A 22,054-nucleotide genomic window follows, 5' to 3' on the forward strand; every position below is an offset into this window, starting at 1 on the left:
TATCCACTCTACAGCTGCCAAATGGAATTTCTTACAGAGCTTTTTAGCTTATTTTGTTATTTTTAACAAAACAGGGAGGGAAGAAGTGCAAGGGAAAAGGTGAAAATCTGCCAGTCTATCTCCTGTCTAATTCAGAGAGTGAACACAGTCTAGTGCTTGGAACAGTGATATGACAGTGAAAGATTTGCCTTCTGCACCTTGTTCTGAGTACCTTGAACTACTCAAAATATCTAGGAAAGCCCTGGAAAGTCACAAAATGTAGTGACCTATTTTCAGATGTCCTCAACTAGAGGGATGCCCTCTCCCACCCCAAAATTTGTAAGGAGTTAATGCTTTTAGAAATGTCAGTCATGAGCTCTACGTTTTGGCAATCCTACAGATGAGGAGGAAAAATGAGGTTCATATCTAGAGGTGAACATCAGAGCTGTGGTGGTGGTGTGTGCACTTCTAGTGCTGATTTTCCAGATGTACTGGAAGTTTGAGTGCTTTGAGACTGAAAGCTATAAGTCATTATCTACATAAGAAAACACTCTATTTCTTAACATTTTTGGCACAGTGTGCTGTGCAAGCCTTAGTACTGTGTATAAAGATGCCAAACAATTTGGCATGATTTATGCCTGGGAGTTGAGTTCTATGTCAGCTGTAGATTTTTTTAATTTCTTTTTTTCCCCTGGAAAATAAATGAGAGGCAGACATGCACAGAAAAGAACTTAAATGACCGCATTTGCCTTTGTTCCTTGCAAGAATATATGCACCTTCTCCTTTTCTGCACCCCTCCCTGACCCAAGGGGCTTCATCTGTGCTGTTGTCCCAAAAAGCTACTTTTCCCTGAAAATACCAAGCAATCACAAAGTATTCTGGTTTAGATGGGAATCGAAAGTTTTCAGCATCTAGAAAACACCTAAATATATAATTTATTTCTATGTGTAATGTGAGATTTCAATCTTACTCTTGTTTTGATGCCTTCAGGTTTTCCTTTCTACTTCTTCATGTTGGCTCTGACAAGGAGTGGAGCAATGATATCTTAGGGTTTTTTTGTTTGTTTATTTGTTTTCAAGATGCCAAGGGAGGGAAAGAAGTTCTGGGCCTTTTGTGAGAAGTCTACAGAAGTGATGGCATTTCCAGGAGACCTTATGCTCATACCAGTGCAAGTAGGAAATAAGCATGGTGACCTGGAAATTTGTTCCTAGACCCTCAAGTCTAGGAACTGAATTTATCTACTGCCATGAACACTAAATTTGAAAGAAGAACAATGAAGTGGAACAAACCTTCTTGTAATTATGATTGAGAAAAAAACAATTGTGCATGAAATACTTGTTACTGAGAGAAATTATTGCTGTTTTCTTCTCTGATGTTATCTGGGTGAGTTGATTTATTTGAATGTTTTTATCAAGTAGAATTCAAAAGGAGTGAAGTCAGAGGGCATACATCTTCCAAGAGGTCCAAACCTGAGACTTTTTGGCTTCCAGACAACTGCAAAAATAATGCCTTTAGTTTTATTTACTTATTTCTTTAATGAGTACCTTAGATAAGACCTGGGTGGAGAAACAGTATTTGTAACAAGCGTGTTCAACAGAAGGGTGTACCTGGGAGAAGGTAAGGATGGAGAATGCCAGTTCTCCTACACTTGAAAAAAAAATGTGCAAAAGGCTTAACTCCAGTTCAGTAACCTCTCTTCAGGTAAGCACTGTCTCGGTGTTAAAGGCAGACAAAAATCAAATATAATAACTGGGGATCTTCAGAAATATTGAGGGATGATCTGTTGAGCAGGTTCCTGAATTCTTATTAAATGTTCTGTTCTTCCATTTCCAGACAACATGCCAGTTACATACCTCCCTTCAGGGTGAAAAGACACTTACCCTCTTTGAGTTTGACTAAGCAGAGGGCTGTGTTATAAACTGGAAAGTTGTCCTTGTCGAAGCCAATGCACATGCTGTCTGGAGTGCAGTATTTGCATTTGGAAGGAGGGCAAAGAGTGCTATGGTTTCTGAGCTTCTCATGACTCAAAGTACATCAGTTGAACTGAGAGGTGGTTAGCTGATATAACAAAACCTTGCTTCACAGGATGATTTAACTGAATGAATTTTAAAGTAGTGCTCCCTGGTACAGCATCCCTTTGATGAAACACTGGCACTAGCCATGAAAAGCTGCTTTCCTGTGCAACCTGGCACTTGCTGCACCCTAAGGTACTGCTATGAGGTACAGTGCTGCAAAGGTCCCTTGGGTGGTTTTCTTCCCCTAGTGCTAGACCACAAAAATGGAATTTTGCACAGATACTTCTTGGGAGAGAAGAGGAGGAGCAAGTCCTTAAATTCTTTCTCTGAAAGAGCCCTAGAAAAATTGAGCAAAGTGTTGTACATCCAAAACTCAATGAACAGAAACTTGTCTTCCTTATTCTTGTCCTAGTCTTCATCAAAAACTGTCAGTCCAGTTGCTTTATTTTACCCCTGCAATCTTATGCTTGAAGCATTTGGAGACTGTAAAATAGCTTGTCCAATTTATATGTCTTTAAGCAGCTTAAATCCAGAAGAATTGTAGCCTCTGTGTAATTATTTCCCAGCCCCTCCTGCTGCGAATATTCAAAACTAACCAGCTATTTCAATGAATTTCTAACCCAATGATTTATTTTTTTTTAACTTTTTTGCCTTTATTCTTTGTTTACTGAACTGGTTAATTTAAAACAGATTAAGCTGAGATTTAATTAAATACTTTGAGAGTGCCCTAAACCAGTGTCATCTGAAAGAACTGCAGTTCAATAGAATAAAGTTAGGTTTGACTGGAGGGTGGAGACATTATCAAAGAATAAGCAAAATATTTTGGGGTGGATGGTACAAAAACTTGTAAAACTGCATTTTTGTTCCTAACTGAAGACAGTCTTGGTACCTCATTTCCTCTTTTATAAAGTAATTTCTGTAACATGACCAGTTTGGGCTTTTAAGTTCTAAATTATGCTTCCAAACCTCTTTTGACTCTGCACACAAGTTTATGAAGTAAACTGTTACCTTAGAGAAAGTTTGCCAGCTCTCAGTCCTCTCCCTGCTTTATTAAACTAGGCTTAATAAAGGGAATTAGGTTTCATAAAAGGAAGAAAACAAGCACACGAAATGCAGCAGAGAATGTGTGTTGGTTAGCCTTACCTGTAAGCTTAGGTGAGTGCTCTAGGTAGCTGAGTCCTGTGAAGTGCGGCAGAACAACAAAAGAAATCTCACCAACTTTGCAGACAGAGTCTATTTTTAGGGGAGGATTTGCTGACTTTGACCTTGAGTGCTACTCACTCCAGAGGATGATCTTTACATCTGCTGGTAAAATTATTCCCTGATGTGACCTGAAACATTAAACGTGGCAGTTCAGTTACCTAACCTCAGCATGACTAAGATAATGTGATAGCTGTATGTTGACTATAATAAAACAAAACTTATCCTTTAGCATATTGTCCCTTGGTCAAGCCTGATGCTGTATTTACTGCTGCATATGGGTTAGGAGTATTGCACTGGTGTTTCCTGTCATGCTGTGCGCATTTGATTTGGCACTGGCACAATAGGCAATGCAAGAGGTAATATCCTGACAAGATCCCCATCTCTTCCATGTGTGCCACCAGAAAGCCACCTTTCCCTACCTACTCTCTTGGTTTTCTTCAATAATGCCACTCCAGTAATCCATCTGACTTCTGAAACACCTTTCTCTGTTAAGAAAGTAATGTAGTGCTCAGCCCTGGTCAGTTCTGATGACATGGGCAGAGCTCACCAAAACTGTGGCAGAAGTAGAGTCTCCAACCTTTGAAAAATACCCCTAAAAAGATTTCCTGAAAAGCTCCATGCCTTTCTACTGAAGAAAGTCCAAAATTTTCTCTAATAAGCTATGGCCAGATTCATCAAAGATCAAATCTGGCTTCCCCACTGTCAGAGCCACACCTATTCCACTCCAGCACTTCATCTACTGCAAGAATGATGATCTTCATGGCCCCTGGGGCTGTCTGCTAGAGGCATAAGTGATCACATGCAAGTAGCTGGTACACAGTATCCTCTCCCAAGTGTTTGTTCTGCAGCAAGCCATGCCTCAGTGTTGCCAGCCTGAGACAACTCCTTTAGGAGTAGTGTGATTTGGGTGCTGGTGGCGCCAGCCTTGCAATAATACAAGCTTCAGCTGTCACATGAGTATTGATATTTCTCAGGGCAAATTCTTCACATCCATTGCCTTCTGCCTGGGGGGTGGATGAAGGAGGCAAAAAGATTGGTCAGGACATGCACATGATAGCAGCAAGTAGCCCGTTTGCTTCTGCACTTACTTTTTGGGGCCTCCTGGCCCCTTCTGTTGAGATGAGCATCTTGGAAATTACCTTGCTGAGCAGATCTGTATGCACTGCTCGCCTGCCTTTCTGGCTCACAGTGTTCCCTCCTCTCACCCCAGCACACGCAAAAAGCAGACAGTTGTTTATAAATATCCACTGTGGGACTTTTATCATCTCTTGCAGGGATAGAAACAGTATTCTGTGAATGCAACTGTCTGTGCCAGACCAAAGTTTCAGATTGCCCAAGCGGTTTTTTCCCCAAGTATCCATGTCCCATGGTAAGTGCCATTAATTTTCAGTGGGACACAATTTTCTGGCTGTGTCAATTATTTTTAATGTTACTTTATCTCCTTCTAATCACCTTTCTGTTAAAAAAGTTCATCCCAGAAGGACCAGGACCAGACTTAGTCATGGCCCATAGGTAATACTGCAGTATTGACGTGAATTAGTAACAAGCAGTTTCAGTTCAAGTTCTGGGCAGTGGGCCTGCTGCTGTTTCATGCTAACAGCATCACTGTAGCCAAGTTTCTCTACTACAGAGCAGCCAAGCTCCTCCCTGCCAATTATTCAGATAGTTGCTCTTACAATGGGAAAGAACTTACATGTTAGAAACCTGCTGTGCCTTGTAAGTTACCTAGGAAGCTTGTTGTGCAAATTAATTCTATACCGATAACAGAGAAACTTTGTGAAGGAGGAGACACAGACCCTATATAACAGAAACTAGTATCAGTCCTTTTATGTTTATCCGTGCAGGTGTCTGAATGGGTGGGAGTATGGGTAAGATGAAACAGCAAACAGTGCTGGTGAGAGGAGGGTGCTCTGTAGGGTGTGCAATGGAAGGCAACTCTGAGTGGTACTGTGCAGGGGTCTGTGGCTTCTGCTGGGCTATCACTCCCCAGGGTTCTTCCTGATGTCAGATACATGGCATGACAGTGTTTTGTGGTATTGTTTTTTTCAGGCAGGGATTTTGAGTTCTGGGAACATGAAGCTCAAACAGAAGAATCTGTTTGCTTGCCTGTCAAAACAACGTAAGCCCTGGTATCACACTCTGTAGTGTCTCAAGAATATGTCGGGAGGGATCATTCACCTCCTGGAAAACTGTACTATTTTGGGGATCAGTTGTATGTGTTCCCATTAGTTTTGCTTTTGTTAAGGAAAAAATACTCGCTGCTGAGAGATTTTGAGAGTGGCCAATGACTCAGAGTGCTTTGGAGCCTGGAGATGTAGGAAATGCAGTAAGAAGGCTGTTATTTTGGAAAAGGTAAGCACCTGCCCTCTGGGAAGTTAAACAGTTGCCTTGGCTTCTGAAAGCAGATGTTTGCTATGTTATTGGTCCTTTCTGAAAATCTTGGCTAAGCTGATGATGGTGCTTTGAACAAGTCTCCCTTCCTTGAGTCTTGTATGTATTCAGCCTGCAGGTCCCTGCTGTTGGTGGCCTGTGGTCACCCACCAGCCTCATGCCCAGTCTTAGCAAAACAACTGCCCCAGGCCCAGAACATGACTTTGGGTAAAAGTTATCTCTTTATGTTTCTTGTGTATTCTGAAAGTGGCAAAGGGCCAACCAAGGCACTGTTCAGATACATGACAAAAGGCAATTCCCAGCCTTGAGAGCTGATGCTCTAGATAGAAGTGAGGAAAGCTTTGATGGGGAAAAAGGATGACACCCATGCTGAAGGGGTGAGACTGTGACCAGATGAATGCAACCAATCACCTTCCTAGAGGGGGCAGTTTGTGTGGCACAGAATATGGAGCTGAAGTCCCATTCAGGGGAAAGGGGTGAAAAGATCAAAAGGAGAAGAGAAAGAAATGATACACTTCTGGCCAGACCATTCTAGGGTTACAGTTGGAAAAACCTGACACTCTGTTTTCTAACACTTGAAATGTTTACGTTAGTTTAAAATGAAAGCTTTGAGTAAAGTTCTTTTTTAAAAGACTTCCCTCCTGCAGTCCAACCTGGTGGACTAGAAGATTTTCTTTGCTGCAAAATATGCTGTTATTTGGGAAAGCTGGGTTTTTAACAATCACATGGGAAGAGTAAGTATATAATTATATAAAATTGTCCTAATGGACATTTGCAGCTGTACTGAGATGCTAACAGCATGCAGAAACCATTATGTTTCCAGTTGTTTGGCAAAAGTTAAGAAACCTTATATATTTCTTTTTAAAGTTAACTGTGAAGTAAATCCAGATGGTTCTCTCTTGCACAGACAAGCAGTTTTCAAACTAGACATGTAGCTGTTACCTGGCTATAACTTGTTTTGATTACTACAGATAAAGAGAAATGTTTTAAATTACTGTGCACCCTCCTCACAAAATGTCTCATGCCCTTGAGTCTTGCTGAAGTCAACTGGCATTTGTGCAGCACCACATAAAACTTGTTTGACAGTTCCCTCTGTGCATGAGGATCTATTTGGGTGTCACTTGTTTAATCTCTCTTTATGCTGAAGTATTGTTTAATCACCCCCATCAGGGGTTGGGGCTCTGCTGAGGCAGGCATTACAGACCCATAAAACAAAAAGGACAGTTGCTGCCCTAGGTAACCTATCATTTGAGCTTGAGTTTGTTCTCTTTTCTTCATCTCCTAGTTAAGGATTAACAGAAAATATTGGTCATATGCCTATTCAGAGGTCATATGATATATTCAGAGTTTTGTTTGATTCTTTAATAAGCTTTAGCTGCTGTGTTCATAACTATATCTCAGCTAGACCTCTGTTGTGCTAGCAGGGGAATCCAAATTACATTGCCTCCTGAGACCATTCTGCAAATAAAATCAAAGGGTCTTCACAGAGCAAGGATTTCAATGTCTGAATGTTTTGGGTCAACACATGAGGAGCTTTTCTGAAATTCCAAAACCAGGGAAAACCGAGTGAGTAATCAGCTGTTCCTGTAGATAACTGTTATTGCTTGTCCAAGTGGTACCACGAGTAGAAGTAGTGTTTTAAGAGTTTCTTAGGCAGTATTGTCAGGAGGGTAACTTGGATTTAACCTGGAAGGAGTAAAATTTACTGGCTGGTGAGTCTCTTGCCACGTCTCTGACGGGTGATAGCCCAACAATAGTGGCTGTGTTTGTAAGACAGTATTTGATGCTAGGGACAAAGCAAGCTCCCTCAGCCTATGAAGGAAGGACCCCAGTCCTGAATGAGGCTCCTTGGTCTTCCCTGGGCTTGTGGGGAGAGGCTGGGGCCAGGGCTTTGAAAAGTCTTTTGTTCACTGTTCTGTTTTTTTTCTCTCACTGTCAGCAGAAAAAGTGTTATAGGAGATTTGTTTTGAAATGGATATAGATCCCAAGGTGTAGTAATGTGTAAAATAAGAGATGAGCACTTTCTTGTAACCTACCCTTCCAAAGTATGCTGGGAATGGGAAATGCCTGTGGGCCCAAACTGCTTACCCCTCTGTTTACCAGTCAGTGCTAAGGGGAAACTCTGGGAGAAAAGCACCTACCAGAGAAATCCTACACATAGAGAGTGTTGACCAGCGAGTACCTCATTCTGTGCTGTACAGGGCATCTTGATGTGCTGTGGAAGTCAAAAAATAGAGCATCTCCAATGGGTCATAGCATTTAAACTGCTCTCCAAAGAAAATGGCATTGCCAAAATTCAGGGTGGTTTTGTCCCTAAGGTACTGCAGTATCACATGCAGGATTGCACTTAAATTCCTTTGCTCAAAATCTGTTTCTACTTTTATTTTTTATTGAGATAAAAGGCTTTTTCTTCTACTTAATAATATACTGCTGCAGAGATTCCAGAACTGTGTGGCCCAACCTATTGCCAAAACTGTGTGTGTTTCTAAAAATAAACAAGCTACAACAAAAAAAGATACTTGGTATGTAACTCCAATCAGAAAGTTTTGTCCAGACATGCTGAGAGCAGGTTTCAGGACAGAGTAATCTCATAGTATATGAAGTTGCAAATCTAGGTTTAAATAGAGCTGGGAGCCAGAAATTCAGTTGATGTTTGCTGGCCTCTTGGTACAGGCTTCTGGCTCTCTGGCAGTGCAGATAGTGAAACACTGGAGTTGCCATGCTGGTGCCATTAGTCCAATGTCTATACCACTGACTGTGGTCAGTAACAAGTGCCTTAAACTGAAGTACATTAAATCTGTGCTCTCCACTTAAGACAAATTTTCTGCCCCACAGAAGATCTGTTTAATCTCCCCACTCCACCTCCTTAGATAAAGCTTGGCTCGAAGCCCGAATCATGAAGTTTTACAGCTTTTCCAAAACTATTTCTTATTTTCCAATGTAAATTGTCTCTGGTGGTGTATTTTCTTAGTTATGTGACTATCTGATGTTCTCTTTAACTCTTCTGTGTTTTTTGCCTATGTGTGTTCTGATAATGAGTTCAACAGACTTAATAATGATGATAACTATGACATTAGCTGGTTTGAAATACATCCCCATTGGAACGGGCTGCCCGGGGAGGTGGTGGAGTCACCATCATTGGAGGTGTTCAGGAGGAGACTTGATAGGGTGCTTGGTGTCATGGTTTAGTTGATTAGGTGGGTTAGTTGATAGGTTGGACGCAATGATCTTGAAGGTCTCTTCCGGTCTGATCTGGTCTCTCCTCTCCGAACCTCTCCTCTCCGAACCTCTCCTCTCCTCTTTTCATTTTTCCTAAGCAAGCATGGGGGAAGTTTGCCCAACCACAACTCAGGTGCAGCTTTCTGCTGTACTAGGAGGAACATCTGGTTCCCTGCTACTGACTACAACCTGCCATCCTCTTAGAAGTGATCAAGTATACTTCATATCATAAAGGCCCATTACAGCAAAACAATGCCATGTAATCCATCAGGAATGCTCCACACCACCTCAGGGCAAGTGCCTTTTAATGGCTTTTTGCTTAGAGTTTGGTCAGTTTCCAGACTCTTTTAAGTGGAGAACACCATAAATGTCAGAAATAAGGTACTCTATTTCAGGAAGAAGTACAAAAGCCGGAAGAGTATTTCTGTCAAGCAGAAATAGATTTGTTACACTAGGGGAGATGGCAAGACTGCTTAATAGATAGCATTCAAATGTAGCTGTTTGAGTCTTAACTGTTGCTGGCCACATACTTAGAAAGGAAATCAGGGAAAGCTAACACATGCCTGAGGGCTTTGAAGTTGTTATTATCATCCACATGCATAAGAATGGGAGATCCTCTCTAGTCCAGCAAGTACTGAGAAATGAATGAGTTTGGCTGGCGCATACATCAAAGGTCTTCACTTGTAATTTGCTTAAGAGATTAAAAATGAAATACGAAGGAATTATTGAGGAAGAGCAAGCTGATATTTTTTCCCCCCCTTGCAGCAGGAAAGAACAATTGAGCATCTATTCTGTCTGAAAGTGATTACTGAGAAGCTTTTTGACAACCCTGAGCAAAACAGCAGTTGCATCTTAGCTTCACTGACATCAAATAAGCATTTGATTTACTGAGACCCAGTTGGACCTGTCCAGTGCCAAGGAGTGTCTTTGAGAAGCAAACAACTTGATTAAGCTCTTTCTTTACAGAGCTACAATCTCTAAAGCAATGCATTGCCAGACCATGAAATGTGCTCTGCATTTTAGCTCTAAGAAATATTTTCCTTCAGAAATCAACCTAGTGATGAACACTTGAAGTGTCCTACAGTTCCCTTTCCTGTCAAACATGATTTTTACTGAGGTTCTTCAAGTGGTTGAGTAACCAGTAGGAAGGAGACAGTGCTGTCAAGTCATTAAGCTATAGCTGAACTGGAGGATATGAAATCTTGATAACAATTATGATCATTTGGGATAAAATAGACTACCAGTGCTTTTGAAGTGGAAGGAGGAAAGAAAAGCCTTCTCGGAGAAGCTTTCAGTAGGAGTGTGGCCTGTGATAAACCCATGTTTTAGGGAGCTGAGGGAAAATTGTGATTAATTTTTTTTTTTTAAAGGATCCAGAGGTTGTTGCCAGAGGTCTAAATCATGGAACTCTTCCCATCATGTGTTGCTTGCTGTTGCCAAGTCGGAGATCTGTGGAATGACTCAATCAAGATCAAATGCCTTAAAAAAGAGCCTAGCTGATTTTGGAGCTGACACATGAATTGGCAGGTGTTAGCCTACAGCCCATATGACCCAAAATGGAAGATGCTGACTGCAGATAATGTCCATGTTCCATGATGCTTTTTTTTTTTTTTTTTATAGCATAAAGCTTATATTATTTGTTGACTTTATAGGCAGCATGTGCTTTAACACCTTTTTAACCCTTCACCACACTAATGTATTCAGTGTTCTTGGTTCACATCATCCCATTCATGCTGGGATTTTATATGTCTTTTTATGTTCCAGAATGAGTAGTCCTCATAATATTTCATCTGTAATTTTGGTGTAGGTAGATCAGAAGATTCAAATCAGATTATTTATTGTTTTACATCATGGAGGCACAAGGCAGGAGTCAAGAAAATAAGTACATTTCCTAGTCAGTCATCTATAGCAGCATTGCTACTCTTGATTTTTATACAGTATTGGTAAACTAAAACTAACCAGTCTCTCTGAGACCTTTCAACCCATCCACATAAACACACTTGCAATGAGAACTTGACCCACTGCTTTTCTACTAAGATTTCAAAGCACCCACATTTCCCCAAGAATCCATTCAACACACTTTATTCCAGCTGTTACAGATGCTGATTTCAGTATAAATTACGGATTATGGTCTCAGTCCCCTGCATTTTCCTAACCTACAGGCAGTGGAGTGTTAACTACTTGTTTTAAAATAACGTTCATGTAGAGGATTTTCATGTGAATGAAAGTAACTCTGACAACAGACCTGAGAATACCTCTTGTGCCAGAGGAGCATGAAAAGACATGTCAGGAGATGCTGTGCCATCTGTAGGAGAGTTCCAGGGGACAGCGCTGACTATCAGGAGCTTAGGCTTGAGGAGTAAAACTGTGGGAAAGCTGTATGGATGGTCAGTGAAAGGATTTAAATAAATATTTCCCGGAAAATAGGGCTTGGGACTGAGATGCAGAACTGAAGTTTTTGAGAAAATTGAGTTATCAACAGGATTTGCTGCCTGTTGCAATTATAGTTCATTTATATCAGAGAAGTAATATGTGTAAGTAGTGCAGAAAATTACTGCTAAACATGTTTTTTAAATGCCTTGCATTTTTTAGTGATATAAATAAGCCTGGCTTTAGAGAGAAAGAGCTGTACTGCATGCCAGAGATAACTAAGTGCAGGTTTAATCTATTGACTTATCTCTTTTAAAAGGGAGGGAGAGAGTTGGGGGAGGAACCTAAAGGAAGAAAAACTTGAAAGTGGAATACATCAAATATTGTTTCCTTGGAAACAAAAAGGAAGATTATATCACAAGGTTCAAGCCTGTAAATAGAAACCTAGCAGTGCAGATGCTGAAGAAACTTGTTCCTAGAGGGGAAATTTAGAAATGAAGATGACCTCCCTTTAGACACTGCTGTCACAATGCAGTCAGCACAACCTGATCTTGAGGACCTGCAGCAAATTTAGCTGATGGATTATGACAGTCTTCCCTCAATTAGTTGAGCATTCAGCTCAAGGAACTGATTCAATTGGTGAGAAGAGGTGCAATTTTCAGGCTGCTATAAATACCATCAGTGTCTCCAGAGCCCTGCCATGCTGCTGTGGCAGAAATTACTAAAAGTCTTCAGCCTGAACTCTAAATCCTTTGGGCAGACATGACAGGACAGTGAAAACCTCTAGCCTATATTGTTTGTGAGAAACAACCTGGTTGAAGCATCACAGTGCTCTGGTGGAAGTTCAGGTTTTTGGAAACGTTGAGCTGTGGCTCATGGGAGTGACTGGGTGCCTATCCTGTATTCGTTGCTACATCCTGCCCCTTTCTCTCTTCAGACACTTGGCAGTTACAGAACTGTTTTGCTCAGGGTCAAATACCCCTCTGCCCATATGGGGGTGGGCAATAGCATCTGAGGAAGGTCTAAAGGCAAGTACAGAGGAATGGTGGCTTGGCACATACCAGGCTGCCTGCCATTCCATCCTGCCGCAAGCTTGTAGACCCAGCTGTGTTGTGGGTCTGTCTCTTGCATCCTTTTACAGTTGTGTGGTTTGCAAGTGTTTTCTGAGTATTGTTCCTTGATTCTGTGGGACATTTATACTATTAATTACTAAACCAAAGGGTTGTGTTTTCATTGTTTCAGATGGATTCCTTTGAATTATGCAGTGCTTTGTCTTATAATCTTTACTTTCTAGTGACATGCAACCTTCTCTCTACTTTTGCACGCAAACTCATCCCAGTATACATATACAACACCACTAAAAGGATAGCTGTAAAACTGGGCAGGTCACACATCTTATGGGCTAATGTAGCTGGTCTTTCTTCAAAAGATTAAAGCCTTGTATAAATTGCATTATTATATGGGCTCTCCAGATGTTTAAATAGGTAAATTCATTGGTTATGGCTGTGTTGGGAAATGGTTTCCTTCAACTTGAGACACAGATTTGTTCCATCAGTTTATATGTGATAACAGAGAGCCTGGTCAAATTTCCACTTTCTGGTGGGAATCGTCTCAGTCTGAGTAGGGATCTTAGTGTGATTGACAGCTCCCAAAGGGCTGTTCCTTCCCAAAAGCTGAGAGAGCAGGACTTGGAGCTGCTGGTAAGTGAAAAGATTTGTTAAATGTCCCAATGTCATGGACATCGATGGTGCTGTAATGTATGTTTATGTATACATCCTTCCTTGGCACTGTTTAAAGCATAGCCAAGTAAATGAAACAGCATGTGCTCCCAGCTGCTTTAGCCCTAGGACATGGCTATGGTGTACCAGGTGGCAGCACTCTAACTCTTGTAGCTTTTTCCATGTCTCATAACATGGTATGCACCCCTAAATCTACCAGAGAATCTCAGCTTTCCTTGGCAGGGGAGAGGAGGAGGAACAGAAGTTTATTGTCCTTGTCAAGAAAATAATGAAAACAATTAACCTTAAGACTACTAATAATAATAAAATCCTATGCATTAGAAAGACATTCTCACAATGGGAAGGGGCAGGGGGGTGATATAGGAATTCTGAACATCTGGAGGTGGCAGAAATAGGGTTCTTGCTTCCCCTTCTCAGGGGTTATTTGTTTGCATGTCTGAGTCTAGCTGTGATTCTAGATCCAAGGTTGCCATTACCATAATAAACTTTAAGATCCTGGGTCTCTAAGTATAGAACAGAAGTGTCTAGTGCTAAGGGAAGTCTGGATAAGATTTGAACCATGTAGTTTGCGTCAATCTTCAGTTTAATCTTGTGTTTTAATCTGGAAGAATTGTAAGGGATTTGGCATACCTCTTTTCATGGGAAAAGTGATTGGGATGGGGAAAAGATCCTGATATGATGGTTCTTTTTTTTGACCTGCTTGTGTTTGCTGCTGTAATGTCTCATCTCTGTGAGTTATTGTGCCTGCAGAGTTTGCTTTTTTCCCAAATGTCTGATCCGTGTTTCTACAGTGCAATATGCTGCTAGTACCATCACAGCACCCCAGCAGTGCTGTTGCAGTACATGGCATAGGATAGCTACTAGAATATACCGAATTTTTTGCCTCCCAGGATTTTTTATCCAAATAGCCTGATTATTTTTTTTTCCCCCTTTAGCAAGCCTGCACCCTTACTGGGAGGCAGGCATTTCTGAGCATCAACATGACTAGCCTGAAAAAGACACATGAATGTTTGTCTTTGACTGGCCAGAGAGACTCCTATGATACTGAATACTTGACGTCTGATCAAAAGGATCTGGGATAGCAGAGTTGCAGGTAAGTTGACATATGCTTGGTGTGAAGTAGGATGGATTAGAAACTGGAGGACTTGCTGGAGATTGTAGTGATCATAAAGCTGAAGTGTAACCACATGGAAGTGTAACTGAATCTAAACTAAACTTTTTTTCTTCTTCCATAAAAATTAACAGTAAGAAAAGACATTAGGAAAATTGGAGAATTGTGTGTGGAAATCAACTTTGCTTGTCAAATTCTAAATGCTCTTTGGTTACCAAAGTCTGAACACTCCCTACCTCTCTAAAAAGCAACATAGAGCTCTTCTGCCTGATCAGATGAGCTGTTTAAATTAAAGCCACTCTGCAAGACTAACATGCATATCAGGACTGTTTTACTTGGTACGCTTTTCATTTCTTGCAATGTGATGACTCCTCTGATTAATTCCAAGACATGGGAAATGAGAAAAATCAGTCAGTCTGATTTTCTATCAGTTATGTGTTCTTGTTGGTCATCAGCAAATTACATACACACAATTAACAGTCAAATCTGAGAAATGTGTTGCTTAGCCTTGCTGGCTTCCCAGGGCAGTGTGAAGCATGTGCAAATTTGGAATACCCCTAGGTAGAGCCAAGGAGGAGGAGAACAATCTCCCCTGGCCTGTGGCAGTATTTGGTGGCCGTGTGGCAAGGGATAGCTTTTCTTCTGTAAAACTCTTGGACAGGGAACATCATCTTGAAATCGCCTTGTCCTCAGCCATTATAGACTGAGCCCTTTAGAAGTGTTCCCCACACAAGTGATTTGGCCAAATTATGTGTGCTGGTACCTCCAGGCATAGCTACAAAAATCATGCAACCGTTTGACAATTAAATCACAGAATCACAGATTCTGCAAATCACAGAATCATAGAATGGCTTTGTTTAGAAGGACTTTAGAGATCATCTACTCCAACCTCCCTACCATGGGCATGGACACCTCTCATCTAGACTCAAGGCCTTATCCATCTTGGCCTCGAACACCCCCAGGGAGGAGGCATCCACAACCTCCCTTGGCAACCCATTCCAGAGTCTCACCACCCTGGTACATAAGAATTTCTTCCTAAGATCCATTCTAAATGCAAGTCAGTGAACAGAACTGAGAGTAAAGAGTAAACTTTGTTTTCCAAATATCCTTAGTTTGAATAGTTTAAAATGGTGTTTTCCTTCTGTGAGAATGGCAAAGAAAAGTGTCTTTGAGTGCAGCCTTGAGATCCTGCTCTGTCTGTCTTGTGAATGAGTAAAGAAAAGTGGCCATTCATTGCTGAATGATTATTTTTCCCCCTTCAATGGAGTGTGGGGGAGAAAGCCTCCAAAATCCAAGTCTTCTGTGAGTCCAGCAGACTAAAAGTATCAAGAAACCTCTGGAGGGGAGTAAAAAGTTATGAATGGAGAATAAAATATTGGTGCAGAGCAAAAGGGCTGTTGTGTATAAAGAGCAGATGGGAAAATGTTGAGTTTGAAGTTTAAAAGACAAGGATCTGAAACTCATTCGGCTGAGCAGGGGGAAGTGGTTTGGGTTTCCTTTCCTTGGAGGTTGGCTTCATTTGATGAATTGTCAAGATGTGCTATAAATGTTTAAGATTTATAGGAGAGGCTCCAAGTAATACTAATGAGCAGCTAAAAATAGGTATGATAGGAAAATATAAACTGACAAATGGATCATCCAGCATCACAATAACTTCATAATCACACAACTGTTGCCAAATGAAGATGGGAGACATGGCAGGAAAATGAGCTTTTGTTTTTCACATCTGAAAGTTAAAGGAGTCAGAGTGGAAACAGATGTTCTCCAAAACAATGTGTCAGAATAACTCTAGTAACAGCCAATTGTCACCAGAGCTGAGCAAATAATTCCTTGCTTACTCTTTGCTGGCTGATGGTTTTCCAATTATAAGTAGGGGGTTTGTAAAGAATGGATTTATTGATTGATTTTACTGTGAGCAACCTAAATGTGTTTTTGTACAAAAATTATCAGTGTCTCACTTATAGTTCTGTGCTTCTCAGGTTTGGGGAATTATTGTCTGTTGGTCTCCCTAAAGCAATCTTAAGGGCTTTAAGAAATCACTTCAGTTGTAGATTTTGGTGAACACTTCACTGCTGATATTTAATATTAGATGAATTGAATAATTATAATTGAGATAGGAGGAATTAGATGCTTTGTTTTCAAAGAAAGGTGTTTGTAGAGCAGCAGCTTCCTTTCAGAAGAGTTTTCCTCCAGCAGTAACCACAAAGTTATCCCACTCTGCGCAGTGCTTGTCAAGCCACACATGCAAGTTTGGTCCCTACTGTACAAAATAGATGTGGACAGGCTGGAAAGTGTCCAGAGAAGGGCCATGAGAGTGATCAGAGGACTGTAAGACCTGCTACGTGAGGAAAGGCTGAGAAATCTGGCTTTGTTCAGCCTTGAGAAGAGAAGGCTTACAGGAGACTTTATCACCATGTACCAGTGCATGAGGGGTGGCTACCAGGAGGATAGAGACTCCTTTTTTACAAGGAGTCACATGGAAAAGACAAGGGGCAATAGGTACAAGCTGCTCCTGGGGAAATTCCAATTGGAATCCAGATAAATTTTTTCACAATGAGAGCAGTTAGACATTGGAATAATCTCCCAAGAGAAGTAGTGGATTTGCCTACACTGGACAGTTTTAAAACTCATTTTGACAGGTTGCTGGGTCTGACAATGTGTAATCTCATTTAAACTACACTATCACCAAGAAGGGTTGGACAAGGTGATCCTTGGGGTCCTTTCCAACCTGGCAAAGTTGTTGAGCTTTCATCTTTAGGATCTGTCGCCTGAACACCTACAGAAGAGGAACAGTCAAGTCAGTTGGTGATATGTGGACAGACTGCAGGATCAAACATCCTTTGTGCCATATGAATCTCAGTCTCTGATGGGTGTCTACTTGAATGCACTGGAAGATCTTTGTGGTTGTGAAGATGATTGGCAACAACCAGAATCAGAGTGCAGCCACTGGAAGACCATATCCCTTGACTAGGGGCATTTTGTGTGAGGGGAGGCTCTGTCCACATCTTGGGAAACAGACAGATCAGGAGTGTGAACTGAATCCCAGACCTACTTTTGAAAGTTTATTAACTGATGGGTTTTGTCAGCTTGTTGGATTTTTGCTGTGCAGATTTTCTATTTGTACAATTGTGAAAATATTTTTATTTGTAATGGTATTTCCCTTGGGAGATGCTTTATCTGCACAGTAACTTCCCTGAAAATGGTTTCATAAATGAGTCTGCAGACAGTACTGTATCTTGTTTTGCAGTCTTCAAATGCCTCTTTATATAGTAAAGTAAAAGATATTACTCTTGTTATGGTTCTTTTTTACCCGAACTTGGCACCCTCTTATTGTCTGATAAAGATGATGTGGGCTTTACTGTAATTTTGTGATCAAGCAAGAAAACTGTACATGGAACATGGCATTTGGTTCTGTGACAGGGTGAAGGATGGCAGCTGGCAGAGGAAGAAGGAAAAGAACAATTTTTTGTTTAGGGGGATTTAATTTTTTGTTTGTTTGTTTTTAAAGAGGGTGAAATGGGGATAGGGTTGCTTGAACAGCCAGATTTGTTGAGTCCAAAAACCATGGAAGGATGTTACACAGGCAGAAGCAGGAGGAGGAGAAACAGAGCCAGATCTTCAGCCAACATCACTGGATGTGTTTAGGAGTGGTTCCTGAGAGTGCTTTCTGTATATAAACAGATGAGGTGCCATGAGGCAGCGGTGAGGGGGAGCAGCATAACTCGGTGAGACTTGCACTGCAAATAGTATGTTGCAAAGAGCAAACTGTTTGACTTTATTAAACTGCAGCCTCCTGCAACAGATCAAGAGTCTAGTTTCTAAGCAAAATAATTGTGTCCTAAAGAAAACTTAACTGTTGAATGCTCTCAGGCCCTAGATTATTTTTTGACTTGGCTTCAGGAGGTGCATATACTCTTTGAACCTTAGACTATGAAGTAAATTTGTAAAGCACAATCTATTCTGAAACCCTTATCCACAGTAATAGCCTTATCATCTGGAAAATATGGGACAAAAAATCATGGAAGGAGGACAATGTCTTGCAAGTGGACTTGCTTTGCAATTCTGGAGAGCCTGGCAGGAGCTGGGCACATCTCATCTAGGCTTGAGAGTTATGCAGAAGAAGGTCACCTGGGTACCTGGCTGTGCCCAGGTTAAAGCAGAAGTGGGAGCCACTGACTGAAGTGGAACAGGCCAGTGTAATGAAGAACCAGGGGATCTCCATGCAAGACTGCTTGTCTCCATCCTTCCCTACAGGTGCTGTGTGTTACTTAGCACACTGCATCCAAAGAGCACTTGTGTACACCAAGGACCATGAATAAAAACATTACTCTTGAATGTGGTCAACTTTGGCTTGTCTGGTAGCTTGGAACTCAACCCTACTATTCATAGTCACACTTAGTTTTTCAGCTTTGTAATCTATTCTAGTTCCAGTTCAGACGTAGCGGGGCTTTGGGGTTTTTGTTTGTTTGATTGGTTTGTAAGATAAAAAGAGCAAACCCAATGACTTAAGGCAGTACCAGAGGAGGGTCATGCTTGTTGCAATAACCCCAAAACTGACTGTGCAAGGAGGAATGAATTGATGCCTCAAGGCTGATGCTCACAGCTGTTGGCACTATACATGGCATGTACATGGGCAATATCCTGGCTGGCATTTTTTCCCATCAGAAACCTGTCCTTGGCATTATCTTCTTCCATGCAACTCGTTGAAAATTTCAATCCTCTCTCCCCTTGGGTCCTTACAGTGCAGAATTATGGTCCCATTTTCCTTTTATGAATAAAACCCTAAGTGTAAATCCAAAGAATAAATAACACAGTGCAGACATGCCTGCAACAATATATTCTCTGTATTTATCGTTTCTGAAAGTCTGGGAGGTAAAGCTGGTGTAGACAAGATATTTCATTGAGAAAATATTTCTGATGCTTTTGTGCCAATTTTTGAGGCTGGAGAGTGATTCTGTTGTGCTTTCCCCCAAACAGCTCAGGCAAATTCCAGGTGCCTTGTGTGTGAAAAGGAGCTAAGAGGCCTATCCTTACTCATAGGTTTTCTGTGTGGGAAGTACACCAACTCCACCACAGTGCTGGAGGTTACTCCTTTATAAGCACCAGAATGCTCTGTACTTGGTAAGAAGTAAGCATGGAAAAGATAGTAGCCTGAACTCTGCTCTGTCCATTAACATGTCTGAATCTGCCATTCTGATCACTTCCACACTGCCTGCAGTTTAAACTGACATTGCTTTTGGCAGGTGCTATTTAGATAGGTCACTGGCCAAGTGTGATTATAGCTGGCACTGCAGAGGCATTACCAGGCACTATGCCTGCAGGGTGATAAGTGGGGTGACTTCTGCCTGACTCAGCAGCAGCAAAATTGACAGCTGCACACCAGGACCAAATGCCTTGTTAGCAAGGAGGGCTACAGCAGAAAGAAGCTATTCCTTGTTTCTCAGCCAGAGCTGGTGGCTTGCAAAGTGTCAGCAACTATGTATGGATCTTGAAACAGCAAGGCTTCACCTTGCATCTGGGTCTGGAGCCCTCAGTACAGGAAGGACATGGACCTGATGGAGTGGGTTTGGAGGTGGGCCATGGAAATGATCAGGGGGTGGAACACCTCTGCTATGAAGACAGGCTGAGGGAGCTGGGGTTGTTCAGCCTGGAGAAGAGAAAACTCCAGGGAGACTTAATAGCAGCCTTCCAGTACCTGAAAGGGGCCTACAAGAAGGATTGAGAGAAACTATTTACAAAGGTCTGCAGTGATAGAATGAGAGGTGATGGCTTCAAACTAGAAAAGAGTAGATTTAGATTGAATGTTAGGAACATACCAGTGGGACAGATTGCCCAGGGAGGTGGTTGAGGCCCCATCCCTAGAGGTATTCAAGGTGAGGCTTGACAAGGCTCTGGTCAACCTGACCTAGTTGAGGATGCCCCTGCTTACTGATCAGGGGGGTTGGGCTAGATGACTTTTGGAGGTCCCTTCCAACCCAGATCATTCTGTGATTCTGTGGCACAAGTTGTACCTGAAGCTACCACTAATACTGTTTCAATTTTTGTTGTCTAGATTACAGCAATGATTTTAAGAGACTTTTTCTTACATAAGCGCAGGGGCAGTAAACCACCTCAGTGTGTGACACATGGGTACCTGTGCCCCTGCCAGGCCACCTCTGACACTGCAGCCCATCTGTAGAGGGATGATAATGGTGGGCTCAGGTACTGTCATCTGCTGAAGGATGGAGAAATTGCAAGGAGATGAAGTGACCTGCCTCCCACTGTCTGAACTTCACAGGAATGCAAAGCATTGGAATCAGCTCAGCATCTTCTAGAAATGGAATATTTTTGTCCTGATCTTGGATAGCTACTTTTTTGTGCCTTTGGGTCAGTGTTTTTGATCTCTTGTTCTTCATTGTTTGGTTGTTTTATTCCAGGCTGAAGAGGAACGTTCTACTATACACCTGTAATGGTGACATGCAGCCAGCAGCCCTGCTTTGCCAGTGCCCAGGCTTTCTGGCAGGCTGCATCTCCAGCTGGACTTAGTGCTCCCAGCTGCAGATCACACAAGGCGGGGGAATCTACAGTGTTTGTTGGCTGGCTGAAACAGGTATACAATGGCCAACAGACCTCAGCTGGGGCAAAGTTAGATTCAGTCAGTCTGAGAAGTTAACTTTACGTTCTGCCCTGCAACTGCAGATGTTTCCAGACATGCAACTTGCTGGAAATCATGACCTGTTCTGATAGGCTCAAGGCATGGAGATTTTGGAGTGTTGTGTTTCATACATCCCTTGTGCTTTTGTGCCATTTGGTTTGGCATAGGCTGAGTTACAGACACTTGAAGGGAGTGGTTAGTGAGGCAGCTGAAAACCGTATTCACAAGACAGCATGGTTGGCAATAAAAAAGGGATTTTCAGACAGACCAAGGTGGAGGAGATCCAAGTGCCAGGAGTGGTTCAGTCACCACACTCACTGAAATCTAATCTCCTTGCTGTGGCAGCCAGTAAGAGGCCTGTGAAAGCTATAACTGCACTGATTTTCCATCATTAGCTATGACCTCGGTTCTGGCTGCTTACTTCAGTCTCAAAGGATGGGACCCTTTCTGGAGGGAAGACCTTGTGCTGTCATCTGAAATGAAGTTAGGCTGTAGCATTGCTTGTGTTCTACTTACTGTGTTTATGAAAGTTGAAACAGCACCTGAATTTCTCTATAGACTGCAGGGAAATAATGTTTCCATACTGAATTATGAGAAATGTAATGGAAGTGTGATATGCTTAGTTAATGTTTGGGCTGTTTTTTTCATGTATGAAGGTAAGAGAAACATCAGTTCAGAATGAGTATATGCTTCTCTCTCTCTTCCACATCTATAGTGCTATAAATACAAACTGCAGGGTACTTTCAGAACTGCAAGCCTTTAAGACCTCTCAAGGGAAAACATCACACCAAATTAATCTGCCAGCAAGTGGAAATTCTATATTGTTTGCATTTGCCAGTGTTCTTCTGTATGTGGCTGTAATTGCACTGAAGCAAGTATCTGCTATGAGTTCTTCACAAAATTAAATGTGGCCAATTGGGTGTAAAAGAGTAATCAAAATGTAGAGCTGCTGCTTTGGATTTGTTAGAGGGTCTGTTCATTTTTGCTCTGACACAGTGACACTGGGTTCTGGTTTTCCATTAAAACAGGGAAATGTGGGGAATGTAATTTGTTTGGAGTGTTGCAAGCCAAGTGGAGATTATTTCTGTTTGGTACTGCTGCTGCTCTGCAGTGCACCAATGGGCAAGTGTGCTCTGAGTATCCCCATTTCTTTACACCTCCCTTTCCTCTGACCATCAGTGAGTCAGTCAATAGCCATGCTCTAGGGTACAGCAGCTAGTTCAGACCTCCAGTATAAGCTCCTCAGGTTTTCATGGTCTGTTTAAATTCTGAGTGTTTGCCATACATGTCAACCTAAAAGAACTTGTGAAGGTCCCAGCAAGAGCCTCTGTAGCTTATAATAGAGGGAGCCCAAGGTCTGAGTTGGATCGTGACTAGTGTCACCATGTCAGAC

At 41.8% G+C, this 22,054-nt stretch overlaps 1 protein-coding gene across 1 annotated transcript in view; it reads right to left on the bottom strand.

Annotated features, from left to right (window-relative positions):
• DUSP29 (dual specificity phosphatase 29) overlaps window positions 1-22,054 on the bottom strand; it is a 65,017-nt gene that overhangs the window by 19,033 nt on the left and 23,930 nt on the right. The window contains exon 2 of the mRNA XM_068139864.1: window positions 3,138-3,325. The gene's annotated coding sequence lies outside the window, so the exon portion shown is untranslated. The remainder of the gene's footprint in view (window positions 1-3,137; window positions 3,326-22,054) is intronic.

Source organism: Melanerpes formicivorus, unplaced genomic scaffold, assembly GCF_026170545.1.
Source record: "Melanerpes formicivorus ecotype bairdi unplaced genomic scaffold, bMelFor1.0.p_v2 SCAF_6, whole genome shotgun sequence".
NCBI lineage: Eukaryota > Metazoa > Chordata > Aves > Piciformes > Picidae > Melanerpes > Melanerpes formicivorus.